The sequence below is a fragment of the Xiphophorus hellerii genome, chromosome 6 (assembly GCF_003331165.1).
Source record: "Xiphophorus hellerii strain 12219 chromosome 6, Xiphophorus_hellerii-4.1, whole genome shotgun sequence".
NCBI lineage: Eukaryota > Metazoa > Chordata > Actinopteri > Cyprinodontiformes > Poeciliidae > Xiphophorus > Xiphophorus hellerii.
Genome location: NC_045677.1, coordinates 13210032 through 13225020, shown reverse-complemented (window position 1 = coordinate 13225020; position 14989 = coordinate 13210032).

The window sequence follows — 14989 nt, the reverse complement described above, 5'->3', positions numbered from 1 at the left end:
GAAAATTCATAGTCCTTGAACTTTATGATGCTACAGCCTCAAATTCCAATGTCTTTTATTTGGCTTTTAATTTGAGAGGTTAATACAAAGCAATGCATGATTACTTAGGGGGTGGGGTGGGGTGGGGGGGCTTTATTTTATGGCTATGATACATATCAGTTAAATCTTGTGCAACCAACTTCATTAAGTTTGTAATTAGTAGAGCTATATGTGAGGGAATAGTTCTGCTTTGAATGTTTCATCCAGCACAGCTCAATCCACCAAAGAGAATGTAAGGAGCACAACTACAAACATCCAGAGATACGAACGCCCATCTAGACTGACAAGCCAGGTAAGAATCATCAGAATTAGAGAAGCAGCCGATAGGATCATAGTAACTCTGGAGGAGCTGCAGACACCCACAGCTCAGGTGGGAGAATGTTTCTGTCAAAGGAGAGAGAATTTAATTTTTGGGTCGACGTGAAAAATGATTCTTGGGACAGGAAACTGACACAGCACATCAGCCTAATATAATAGTGGGGGTGTCATCATGCTTTCCTTTAAGCAAGGAACAAAGAAGCTGATCAGAGCTGATGGGAAGATGATCTGAATCATCTACAGGGAGCTACTGGAACGAAACTTGTAAGTGTTTTTATCGTTTACAAAAAAGACCCTACCCTTAAGCTACAGTAGAAATGTTTAGATCAAATAATATTTATTTGTTAGAACTGCAGTCAAAGTCCAGACCTCAATTCAGCTGAGAATCTGTGGAAAGAAAATACATTTTTCACAAATACTCTTCATCTAATATGACTGAGCTTCTGCTGGAATGGGCAGAAGCGTTTGTTTCTTGATGTGTAAATGTTTCAGATATAACATGAGTGCATTTCTAAACATTTGCTTGCAAAAACGTGAACAACACCACCACAGATAATTTCCCTTTCACGTTATAATTATATACTGTTTTGTGTTAGTTTATCAGAAAAAAACCCAAAAAGGTCATTAAGGTTTGTGTGAAAAATGAGGGTAAGTTCAAGGGCTGTGGATGTTTTCATAAAGCAACGTAAGACTTGTGAACACAAACATTTTCACACTGATGAGAAGGACAGTGAGAGCAGACAGATGAATCTTAACACTGGTTTTTCAAGCAGAGTGAAGAAAGACCTGCAGGAAGCAGAAATTTGGTCTGAACGTTTCTCTAACTGCACAGAGCATTTTTTGATGAAGATCCCTAATCCGGTAGGGAACGAATCACCAAACTGAGACTCATTCCTGACTTCACAATCGTACCACACCCAGAAAGGCTGCAAAACCACGAATGAATTCTTTATTCTTAGACACAGAATGCTCTGTGCTCCCAAACCAGCACCAACTGCACGCTCAGGCTCCAACAAAGCAACACATCATCTGATTATTGTGTGAATATGGAGGCTAATTTGCATTACCGGTGGGACTGATTCTCTCAGAAGTACGGCACCTAGATTTATTCAGTATTCAGTTTAATTTCAAACAGCCAAACGGGAACAACAGCCTTGGCTTGATTTCCTTTAAGCCTCTAATCTCTCTTTCCTCCTAATTTAGCCGGCAGCTTCAATCACAGCTCCTTCACAAATCTGACCGAGTGGGTGTTCATGTGTGAGACGTCTATCCTGTGAAAATCTCATAATCCCATACTGGTGCACTTTGTGGTTAATTTCGAACTACAGCTAATCTCCTTCTGCCTGCGTTAAATGAATTTTTACTCTACCTTTGTGAAATTCACAATTTGTTTCTCTTTAAGGGTTTATTTGATGTGTTTCTCAAGAGGTGAGTCTTTTGTCTGCTACATATTAGAGACTGATGTTGTCACTTCCTGTTCTGACACCGTAAAAATCAAATATTATTTAAGCATTTGTTAAAAAAATACTAAAGAAATAAAAAAAAAAATTTTTCATAATGGGTGCAGATTATTTTTTTGTCTGAATTAGCAAAGTAATGTCTCTAGTATATTTTTTATAAAGATTAAATTGCAAACATCCTTATAATATTGTATTTCCTGGTGATTCAGAACTCAATATTTTTTTAAATCTGTGATAAAAATGATGTTTTTATTTAACTTTTTATTTCATCTTTATTGTCCCAGAAGAGAAATGTATTGAACTCATTAGTTTCTTTTACAAAGATGTTCAGATAAAAGCAGAAAAAGATGCAAAGATCTGATTACATTCACAAAATTAAACAAGTAATATAATTAAGTTAAATTATTTGCGGTATTAAAATGCACTTAGACATCACAAAAAAACAACAAAAGAAACAATATCTATATTTAGAAACATAGACACAGAGGAATTGTCTGCATGTCCTGGTAAGCAAACAGGACATGCAGACAGGAGTCCATGTTGGGCAGGTCATCAGTCCATCACAGGGCAACACAATATACCATGCACACACACTCACCAAAAGGACAATTTTGAGAGACAAAAGACAAGAATAGTCATGTTGTGACAGGAAGCTTTTCACTGCAAGCATAAAGGCCCAGCAGCTGCCCCACTATGGAGCCCGACTCAGAAACCCCGACAACAAAATATTCTGAGATACGGTCTAACAAACATATGTCTTCCCTGCACTAAACAGCGCTGTTGATGTTTTTAATGCAAATATAGTCACAATAGTGGAATGAAATTTTATGAAAAAGGCCATGACAGACTTAGATTTGAAAAGTTGTTATTCAATCAAACAGTTTGGAGCTGATATACAAGCATTTCTCAAAAGATGATGCAATGCTGTAAAAAGGATTACCAGTGTTGAAAAGAGTATTTATCTGTTCTTTTATTACGTTTTATTTATAATATTGAAAGTTATATAAACCCTTCCTATTAATCAGTGAAACATTTTGGTAGGCTGATATTTTGATGGTTTATCTTCGGTAATGAGCTGCAAGTCTTCCAGGCTGGAAGGCCTCCTTTCCAACACCTTAATCTGTAGCTCGCCTCCAGTCTCTGTCAGACCCAAGACTCTGATTGGGCCACTTCAAAATATTAATAAAACCCTCAGTCAGAAGAAGCATGTTGGTAAAATGAAAAGATCACTTGAGACCAAATTCTGCAAGGGGTATGAATATTTTTGACTGTAGCCAGTCAAAAATAGTGAACTGTTTTACCAAGTCCACTTCATTGGGGTTTCAAATTGAGTTTTCTAATTTCCAACATTAAATTGGTACTTCAAATGTTTTTATGTTTGATATTACCATTATTTTTGATAGTTTGAGGTACATTTTTAGCTGTCTGTGGGCCATGTCCTCAAGATCCTGAAAACTATGAATGAGAGGCTCACTAAATTGAAATTGTATGAGTTTTACGTCAAACCAGTCAATTGTCCAAAAACAGGAATCAGCAGAAAGACTATAAGTACAGGTTCACCTGCTGTTTGTGATAGTGGGCTTAAGCTTGTCTTTTCATGAATGTTTAGTTATAATAGATGGTTTAAAAGACTCCAACCACTCCCTCGATTTCTTCCTTGGAGGACTTAATGAAGGCTTAGTGAAGGAAGTTCTTGAAAATATTGTTTGTTCTCATGGCTTTTTGTTCTTTCTTGCTCACAAACACAAGGTTTTGTTACACGTCTACGGTGTACTCCACCCCACCCCCGAACGGCAGCCATGACGCTCCTGTCCCAATGAACAAATGAACAAACAACTACTCATGAAGTTGTGTAAGTTCAAGCACTTTATGCATTATAAAGTTTGTGTAGTAAATCAAACATGCAACATGAATAACTACTTGTATCTGTTTTAATTAACTGTACTAATTATATAATCTTAGAGGTCCTTAACTCAGGATCTGTGGAGATGTTTTTAGTCATCAGTGTCTGCAGGAGAAAGCTGTTATAGCAAAATCATTTTTGAAGGAATAGAAAGACATTCAGTGCAGAAAGTGGAGCTAAGAACGATTCATGGGGCTAATTATAGAGTTAATTTTCTACAATTAAAACAGTAATTATTTAGAATTTTTTGTGTGTATAACTTTTACAATAGGGTTCAGTGTTTATAGAAAATAAACACTGAACTCTTTGTTAATAGAAATAATTTTATTTGTCTTGTCATCTGTTTGAAAGTTATCTTTCAAAAACTTATTTTCTGAAAGATAACTTTCTTTATCATTTATAAAATAAAGAAATAATTAGAAATAGCGTTTTGAAAAAACTTTTTTTTCACTTCTTATCAACAAATGTCATGTTAAAATGGTTTTTACCCTTCTGGGCAAAGCTTTACTGATATTAAAGCGCTCCATCTCATAAGCCCTGCAGGCCTCGCATGCCTGAAGGTCAGGGCTCATCATGATTCAACAACAGAGAAAGAGGTTCTGCAAAAATGGCACAAACAGGAGCGTTCCACTGCTGACCAAAAAGAGCACGAAGGCTTGTCTCACTTTTCCCAAGAACGTCTTCATTATCCCTACGACTATTCCCAGAACTCCTGAGGTAAAAGTAAAACTTTTTGTAAGATGTTTATCAGGCTACATAAAACTAGCACAGTATGTACTAGACTATTTTACTGCTTCAGACCCTGGACGACTTGCTGTAAGTGATGGGAAGATGATTTTTATTTTCCTCAGCATTTCCAGACATCAGATTGTGACCCAAGGCAAAAGAACAGAGGTGGACAGTGATCCAACACACACCAGCAAGTTGAATGGCACAACTAGTGTTTTGCTTAGATAGTACTGATTATAGTGATTTCGCCAAATTGCCCCATTTAAAAATAAAGACTGTACCTTTGAATGTTTGCATTTTTGAAATTTTATTTTCTGATTTTTTTTTCAGATGTAAAGTTGATGGTTCCTTTTCACCTGTAAATGTGCCCTTTGGACAACATCACTTGGAAAAAGTACTTAAATTACCATTGTTTTACTTATGACACAGTTTTTATCTGTCTGTGAGTCATTTGAGTTTTATCACTTATCTCAAATACAAGAACAAGACTGTAAAATAGAAGTAAAGGCCAAGAAGACCCATTACTATTTTCTTTTGAACTCTGACAAAGATAAAATTATGCGTTTTTTTGATGATGGTGAGTAAAAATACAGTCTCATGTTTTCATCTCACCTATTTGGCTGTCGCCTGGACCAGGATGACACTTTATGCATGATGACACGCATTATAATTCTGGTTAAAATATTAATTTTCTTAATAAAAATACATTTAAATAAATTCAATTTGTTAACCTATTTTGCCCATTGAGTTGGAAACTACGCATCCATAGTGTACAACCTGTTTATTACCTGGTATGTAAGGGACACTAACTACACATTACAGCTTTCATTTTGAAGCTGTTTCTTTCTCATACGCTTCCTGGTTTATTAATTGTATGTTTTCAAGTGTGGTACAAAAACAGTTTTTTTTAAGTCTGTTTACATTAAGCTTTCAAAATCATAATTTTTGTGAAATGCTTAGAAAGCATGAGCCTCCTACTTATTTCACAATCAAGGTATTGTTTTTTTAGACATTTCCTTTTACTGTTTCCTGTTTTGTCAGATACTTATAAATGTGAGGAATACTGAGCAATATCACGACAGGACTCACGTGTACAGGCATATTTTTTAGTACTTCTGATAGTGATGTATCTCTGTGGTAGCTTTGGATGCGGTTTGCTTGTTCGGCTTTTTTATATTGAGTATTTTGCAGCACTGAAGCCTGTAATGTCCCAGGGCAGGAAATGCCCTTTAAATGAACCTTTTCTTCTTTTTTTTTTACTGGCATAAATTTATTCATTTATGCCAAAACGTCCCCGTCACTTTCTGACCCAAAAGTGACTCTTGCACGGCTGATTCTTAAACCAATACTTATTTCTGCAGACAAACTCCCACCATGTAATTATTTTCACTGCATGCCAACTTTTACGTTAAATATACTTACCAGCAAACGCAGCCCTCTTTACCCATCGTGACGCAGAAGTCATCCCATATGTAATGTGTACACTTTTCTTATTATTATTATTATATAAAAAAAAAAACTCAATGTTGTTTGGATGGCAGGCAGTTTATCCTTGATATGGCAACAGTATGGCGCTTTCCTCACTATTTTTATTTCAAGGTTTATTCATCTGGGCAGCTAAAGAGAAATGTCAGAATTACATTTTCTACAGTGTTGTAACCTTTTCTGATCAGATTATTTTTACTCAAATAAAAAGATGCAACAACAAACTAAACATTTGGAATAAATAGTAAAAAAGAAAAAAAATCATCTCTGCTCATTTCACAATATATGATTGGGTTTGTTCAAATAGTCCCAGTGAAAAAGTGCTGAACTGCTTTAGTGACAATTATCTTGTAAACCAACCTTATAAAATCTAAATTATTTGTGTGATCAGTCTTAAAACATGTATTGTTTTTCTGTTTAGCTCTTGAAAAGTTGGCGCAGGGGGCCAGGGTTCGTTTGCAGCAAAGCCCCTGTAAGATCCACTGATTTGTGGATTTACGCTCGTGTCCATGTGTGATCCCAATCCTGCCAACGCCGGTCCCTACACAAACGATAAGTGTACAATGTGTTACTGTTAATTTCCATGACAACGTGTTAAGCTGAGGCTTAAATTCATTGCTGTGCCACACTGTGCCTGTGCCTAGTCAGAGTGACATCTCCAACTGCTCTAGTAATGAGCTGTCTAACATGCTGTCGTCTTCCGCAGATGGAGAATATACACACAGCCGTACTGCGGGCCCCTCAAAGCTTTTTGTAATTATCTGTTTGGAACATTTCTATGGAGTGAGACTGGCATTGTGGGAAGCGTATTTTGTACAGGAGAAAATGTTGCCACTCATAATTTTGGATGCACACACTACAAAACAACAAAAAATTTACCATTTTTATATATGTATATATAAACAAATGTTAAGCCAAAAAAAAAAAACATTTTAAATCATACACAGATGATTCAGAAATCAAACAAACATGGGAATATTTTTGTAAACTAAAACAAAATACACGTCTACCACGATATGTAGAACACTACCTTTGAACACACAAGGAACATGGAAGGAGACAAACTACAGCAGCAGAAGATGAAAACAGGTCAGCAACAGATTGGAAAAACCCCTCTGAGTCCAAAGAGTCTTAATTTTAGCTGCAGCATTCAGATGACAAAATCTGAGTTTAATGTGAACGACATGAATCCTGTTCAGGCTGCTGGTGGTGACGTAATGGCTTGACTTGTATGTTCTTGGCCCCCGTTGGGTCATTTAGCACCAATTGAGCTTTATTTAAACAGCTAACATAGCCTGAGCAGTGCTGCTGACCGCCTCTGTCCCTTTATGACCACTAAGATATCTGCTTTCAGCAGGAATACTACTAGCAGCATCTCAAGCTGGTTTCTTGAACGTAGCAGTGAACTCAGTGGGGCCTCCACATTCACCACCAGTCAATCAAACAGAGCCCCTTTCTGATGGAACAGTAGGTTTGGATTAATGGAGAATTATATCAATATTTCTCTGAGAACTGTTTCTGACGCACTGATTTCATTTCACTGATTCTGACTGAATCTGTGAAATAAAGAACTGCTGGAGTTCTGAGGGGGAAAAGGCTCCGACCCAGTACAGCAGCAAGCTGCATCTAATGAAGTCTCTGGTGAATTATTGCATAATGAGAGTTTTCAGCAAAATTAATAGGGTAAAAAAATAAATAAAATATTCAGAAAAGTTGATGATTTTAACATCGAGATATTTAAAGGCTTCATGTGCTTCGGTTCAGGGACAGTAAAAATCAAAAGCTTGAAATTAAACAAATGACCTAGTCGAGGGTTTTAGATTCAAGGAAGCTTAAAATGCTCAACAAAATAATTCAGCATTTTTGTGTTGTAAAAAAAAAAAAACATGATGGCAACTCCCCAAATGTATCACTTTTAGCTAGACCTGTGATATGCAACTTTTATTAAAAAATGTTTCTTATATATAATTTATTAAAACTACAATTATGGTATCAAATGAGACAGAAAATCTGTGAAAAGATCAAGCTCCTCCATCTCCTCCCAGTGCTACTTTTGCCGTCCAGAGAAATGGGTCAGAGCCAGGAGTGTCTTAGTGCTATCAATCATCCTTGTGTGCATGCTGCTCAATGTGCTAGTGGTGGAGACACAACTTACCATTACAGGAAAACTGTTTGTGTATTTGTAGCCATGGTCTGCTGTCAGGCTCTGCTGACAGGGAGAAACTGTAGCATAGAAGAGAGCAAGGGGGGAGAGAAGAGAAGCATCAACATGAGGGTGATTGACAGTGCTATGACCATCCTGCTGGCTGTGATTGGTTATTTCTGACAAAGTAGTATATTTCTGCAGTAAACACTGGGAGAACCAGAGGTAGAGGAGCTTAAGTTTTTTTCACAGATTATTTGTCTCATGTTACACTCTCTCAACATAGTGACATTTTTTTAAATAAAAGCTACATAGCCCAGTTTTAAAGAACAAATCATTTCCTAAACGCTTTTATGGACAATTGATTTGTAAAGTTCTCTTTAGACAAAATATCTGCAGACCAAGAAACACCTACAAAAGCAATCAACTATAATAACACCGCAAACAGCCTTTCTTCTCTAAAAACACACAAGTGCTTCTTTACATTTTTAGCAGCTAAATATATTGAAAACATTCGCAGCAGCCATCTCACCCAGTTAAGAGGAGCTGATGTAACTGTGTGAATCCGGGTATCAACTGTTTCAGAATGAGAACCGGGGATAACAGCAGCAACAATATCCTTCAGCAGCCATAAAATCTGGATTATCATTAGGCACACACAGGTTTTGTTTACTTGATGGGTCAGATACTCTTCACACGCCTGTCTTCTGGTAACTATTCCAATCCAGCTAATTACAAACCCCGGTGCGAGGGCCCTATCTCAACAGTCCCCACTATCTCTGGACCTCCGCCTCCTTGTCCACCCCAGCGCTCAGCTCTGACACCGTGCATGCCGCCCGTTGGGTTTCATTCTTGTCGGATGCCAGAAGCGAGTTCTGTGTCTCAATTAATCTCTGGGTTTCTAATGGAATGCTTCCCTACAGGATGAGGCCCATCTCAGAGGGGGCTGCAGTCAGTGCTGTCGCTGAAGCTGCTCTGATTGCCTGAATGCACTCCCGGCTTTGGAGACACTGCAGATGTCTGCTAATTGTGGTGATTATGGGGAGCGGAGGGGGGTAGGAATACGTAATGAATTTCCCATTGCTTTCATGCCTCGCATCCTTTGGTTCTGCGCATCTGCTGTAAAAAAAAAAAAAAAAAAGTAAAAAAAGTGGAGCATCCGCGGGGTTTGGAAACGGACAAAAGTGACATGGTGGATTGAGCACTGGTTTTCGGATGGGCAGCCTTTCCAGCACCAAGTGCAGTTAGATTGGGTCCATTTGTTCTGGGAGTAATTCCCATACTCCACATTCTTAGCCTCACACTTCCTTTATCCTTGACTTTGGATAAGATTTAATAATTGGCTTTTCTCTGGCCTCCATTAGAGCATTCAAATCAAGAAACGTATAATCAGGAGATTTCGGAGAGGAGGGGAAACAATGACGCCACAATGTTTCAGAAGACACAGATTCCACTGGGACGACATGTTACTGAAGAAAAGTTTAGCTACAGGGGAAGGTGAAAAACTGCATTATGATTCATTTTCTTCAAATGGGATGGCACATGTCAAGATGTTAACAAGCCAGCTCAAAGTCCTCAGTAAGTTATTGTCTGCTTGTATTTTGATGACAGGTACACATCAAGAATATTTTTACAACTGGATCTACAGAACCCACCAAGATAATAGGTTCTCTTAGAGAAAAAGGTGTAAAATCTTTAAATAAGTTGATCTTTTAGTGTAGCGGCAGGCAGGATGCAGAAAATGTTTAAATAGCCAATCTATAATTTGAGTAAATTAAAGATTTTAAAGAGTGGAAATAAAAGAAGGCACTTTGAATGTTAATTGATTGTTGCAATATTACCAATGCAAAACTTATTTCAAAGTTGATAATTCCTATAAAATAACTGTAACTATAGTTTGTATTATTTTCTTTTTCCATTTAAAAGTTGATTAAAGTCTGTCTGTATTTTCATTATACTATATAAAAGGGTGTGAGGGGCAAGTACAGCTTCTCTACTGCAATATAATCCCCTTTTTATCATTATTTCATATTATATAATTATATTATAATATATTATATTGACTGCAGGGGATTATTTTGCATTCTGACTAAATGTACTCAAATTAAAGAGTACATTTTAAAACTTTTCTGAAACTAAGATTCATTTATGCTACAGCTTTTACACATCTTCACCAAAGAAAGACCATAAGTGTAAAAAATACTGTGATGTCAAAAAATAAATAAATTACTGAATTTGTTCATCTTAAAAACTTAACTTTTAATTTACATTTGAATACTGTACTTGAATACAGTTGGACCTGAAACGTCTGACTAAGGATTTAAGCAAATGCCGCATTTGAAGATATATTAATCCTGCATGTGTACATTCACTCACACTGAAAGTGGCCCACGCTTCTTTTTAGTCTGTGCATGTTTTCTAAATCCAGCCATGGGCTAAGACTTGGAAGCAGCTGAAGATGATGGCTGGAAGGCGAACGAAAACAAGTTGCTTACAAAGGAGAATTTCTAAGCATAACACAGAAAGTAAACCAAAGAGCCCAAAAGCAAGTTTTTCTAACACTTGTGCAATTCTAATGTAAAGCTCCTTGATTTGGAGTCAGTTGTGTTGGAAAAGAAGTAACCGGTGAGCTAACAGTTCAGCTAACTAAAAGTTGCACATTGTTGCGAATCATTGTAGTGTGACAGCAATGCAGATTCAGGTTTAATTTGATCCAAAGAGGTTTTTCAGGTTTTTTGCTCATTTGTATGTTCTCAATTCTTCCCTGCAACACATGACAGTCCAGACAGCTTGTTTCTGCTTGGTTCACCCACTGATTTATTTAGTGTGCTCTACTGAACATCGCTCCACCCTGTATGGCTTGCATTCAGAGTGTGGGAGTGAAAGCAACCTGTAGCTGCAGTTGACCCTGGGTTATTTACATGTTGAATATCAGTTGTTCACCAGATCAGTAAATTGGTTAGGTACAGGTATGATAATTGTTCTCATCTTACATCCAAATATAAAAATTGTTCTCTTTTTAGTAAAAAAAAAAAAGACACTCAGAGAATTTGAGCAGGATGTACAATTCCTTCCAAAAGTATTCACTTCTCCTAAACTTTTTGTCATCGACCAACATAAATGTGTATTGGAAGAAAAATGACACGTGGTTTTTACATGCATTGTGGGTTTTTTTCATTGACAAATAAAGGCCAAACGCTTAGGATTCAGGCCCTTTTACTCTGATAACCCTAAATGAAATCCAGTGCAATTAATTGCTTTCTGGATGCACTTTCTGGGACACACATTAAATGACTTGTGTGTCATCTAATCAACATCTGAAATCCAGCAGCTCTGTGAAGACCTCAGAGGTTTCTTAGAGAACATTACTAAATAAACAGCAATATTAAAACCAAGGAACTCAGCAGACAGAAAATAAATAAATATGTGGAGGAGTTTAAAGCAGAAAGTAGTTATAAAACAATATCCCAAGTTTTTAAAGATTTCATAGAGCTTTGTTCAGTCTGGCTTCTGAAAATGGAAAGAGGACATTAAAACTGCAAATCTCCCAGGACATGACTGTTTACATAAATTGTCTGGTTGAACAAGGAGAGTACTAATCAGAGAAGCACTCAAGAGGAATATGCTAACTCTGGAGGAGCAACAGAGATTCACAGCTCATCTCCTGACAGGACATTGATGAGTTGTGACCTCCATGAATTTTTATTAAAAACAAATATGAGGGTGGTAATAAGAAAACCACTGTTGAAGGAAAGCAAAGAGAAGACATGCAAGGGAAATAGAAAAATGGGAATGATGGTGGTCTAGTAAAATTTTAACAAAATCTAATGCTGTACATCCTCCTGCAAAAAAAAGAAAATCTTACCCATGGTAAGAAATGGTAGTGGCAGCATCATGCAGTGAGGATGCTTTACAAATCCAATTTAGAGTCTTGATCAGGACTCTTTAATTTATGTTCACACATTCCCTCCATACTTTAAGTCTGTCGATGTGCAAATCTGGTGGAGAGAAACCTCAAACCTCAAAGAAAAAAATGCCTTTGTGCTATTTTATTTGGTGTAAACAAACATCTGGGTTCCACTGTATTTTTTCCTCAGTCTTTCACCTCATAATTGTGCTCTACTTTGTGTTGCCCAATCACACAAATCCTAATAAATATATTGAAGTTTCTTGTTGTTGGATGACAAAATGAGAAGCAAAGGGATAACTATGAGATAAGGCTTTATAAAGGTCACAAATCTGATAAAATGTAAAAGTTCTCTGTAATTACTATCATTGTTAACATAATATATAATTATAATTAGTTAGATCATTATTATGATTATCAATAATCATAATAAAAAATTGAGCTTCATCTTTTGAAGCTGCATTTGGACTGTTTTTGCTAATTAATTGACTGTTAAACTGAGTGGATCCTGAATTTCTGCACGTTCTGCTCTTTGTGCTCATCGTGCCACTCTGGACACTGAACTGGAACAAATCATATTCATACATTTAGCATATTAATGAAGCCAAATATCAGACATCCTCTCCCCCTGCGCTGCACATTTGAGCACGGCTGATTTATTGTGGATGTGCTTTTTCAAAGCAAGAGTTAGCTAATTCCTCAGGGGCGAGTGCCCTTCCTGTCACACTGATCAAAGCCTTTCCCTTGATATGAGCATAAACTGCTCCATGCCCCATCACCATCAATGTCTGTGCATGAGTGTGAGTTTGTGTGTTTGCACAGCCAAATGTGTGCGGGCGTGTGTGTGTGAGTGTGTGAGGTGAGGTAGAAAACGCTGAGAGTTTGTGTCTATGTGCGTTTCCATCCCCCATCAGCAGAGGCTGTATTACGCATTGTTGTTGGCATGGCCTACATGCTTATCCAAGCATGCAGTAGTGTGGTACAGTACACACGTCTTCCCATCCCCACTGCACGCCCCTGTCTTGTCCGCGGGCCCGCTTCATTTACGTTGGCTCCTGAATTAATCCCAGTTAACTGTCACATTAACTCAAATCTGTTGACCTGCTTTGTCAACAGCATAAACTAGCCTCGGTACTGATATCAGAGATTATTTTTGCTTTGCCACGCTCTGCACGCATGAATGTATGTAGGAATAGCCGAAGCTGCATCTATAAGCGACCTCTGTCTTATCAGAGCAACACACACATTAGTCGTTGAAGCTCTGTGTGTTGCCTTGCATTAGACTGACCTGCAGGTTTCTACCGAAACGCAGTCCAAATGTCGGTGTTGGTATTAAACGTCCTTGTATAGCTTCGTGCCTTCAAGTGTCCATAGTATATTTGGAACTCAGTTCTGTGCAAAACTTTTGAGCCACTCATAATTCCTTTATTATACTTCTGATGAGATTCCTTGCTATGTATTTAAATGATCTTTTCATTTGCTTTCTCAACTCAGGCAGCATATTGTGAATTTTCTGTCTAAATATTAACCGAGAGCCAAATTAAGAAGGCCTAAGAAACTTAGCATCAGATGAATCACATCTAAAAATCATATCTTTAAGAGGGCTGGGAAAAAAAATCTGAATTTGTGGTAACTACTGGCTCCTTCTATTTAGAACAGAAAATAGTATTATTTATTGCATAAAAGCCAGTGTTTATCTTCTCAGTATCTTCTCACATATTTATATGCTAGAATTGACATGTTCGGATTTAACCTTCTGACCCACATGCAGAATCAACAAGTCCAAGTAATGAATTGGTTTTATTTTCTTTCAAAGGAACAAACAATTGACAGGTTTCCTTGACGTTTCTGGGAAGTGGTTAGTGTCACGCAATCCGTGGCGCCCAGGAACGAGAGTTGGGGTTATTGGTGGCCTGTAATGAGTTGATCAGATGAAGTAAATAAAGCTTACTTTCGAATGGGTTTGGTGAAGCGTGGGAGAGAGGTGCCCAGGGGTCCTGTGTGGAGAGTGGTGATGGTGCTTCCTGAGGCGAGTGCGAGGTAGGTGGTGACCGAGAACCAGAGGTCTGATTGAGCGGAGTGGAGATAGGGGGGGACATTGGAGCAGGCAGGCAGGTCCTTACTGGTGGGTTCCACAGGAGGAGAAAATGGTTGAACTGATTCCTCTAGAAAGATCCAGTGACAAATCCTAAGGGAGCAAACACAGAGACTATGAGCTTCAGGTAGGTACTCAAGAGACTGATCAAAAAGCTTAAAATAGCCTGACAACGAGAGGTGGCCAGAGTGACTACCAGTAGACGTTAATCATCCAGCACTGATGAAGGCTCTGCTGCTCCTTTATCCCCAGCACTCTGATGAGGCAGATGAGCTCCACCTGTGAAGGCTGCCCAGGCTCTCCACCAAGATCCTTGCTGGAAGAGATGTGTTACTCGCACTCACACATGCACACAGGAACCCTGACAAGAATGACCTAATCAAAGGCCAGGTCTGAATTCAACTCTAGTGAGAAATTGTGACATGGTTTGAAAATTTACAGTACATTGAATGCTCTTTATCAGATCTGACTGACCTTGAGCCACTTTGCTGAGAAGAAAAAGCAAAGTTTCAGTCTGTAGCGACATCAATCCCTTCTGACATTGGAGTATTAATAGCTGCAAATGGTGATTCTACAATGTAATTTACTCAGGTTGGTGGAGTAAATAAATGTCTCAAATTTTTATAAACAGCAACTTTTGAAAACCAAAAATAAAATATCTTTTATTTATGTACTACTTTATGTTTGTTTACTGCATAAAATCCCATGCTGCATAAACGTTTGGAGTTGTAATGTCAAAAAGGAGATTTTTTTCTCAGAGCCTTTTAGAAGGAAAAATTGAAGCTAACATTTCTTTAGCATCTACAACAAATCATATTTACTGAGGGTGGGTGGGGGGGCACTCTGGTTTTCACCCACTTAAACAAATCCACTGATCTTCACACATCTGTGTTTCCATCCTCATCTCTGT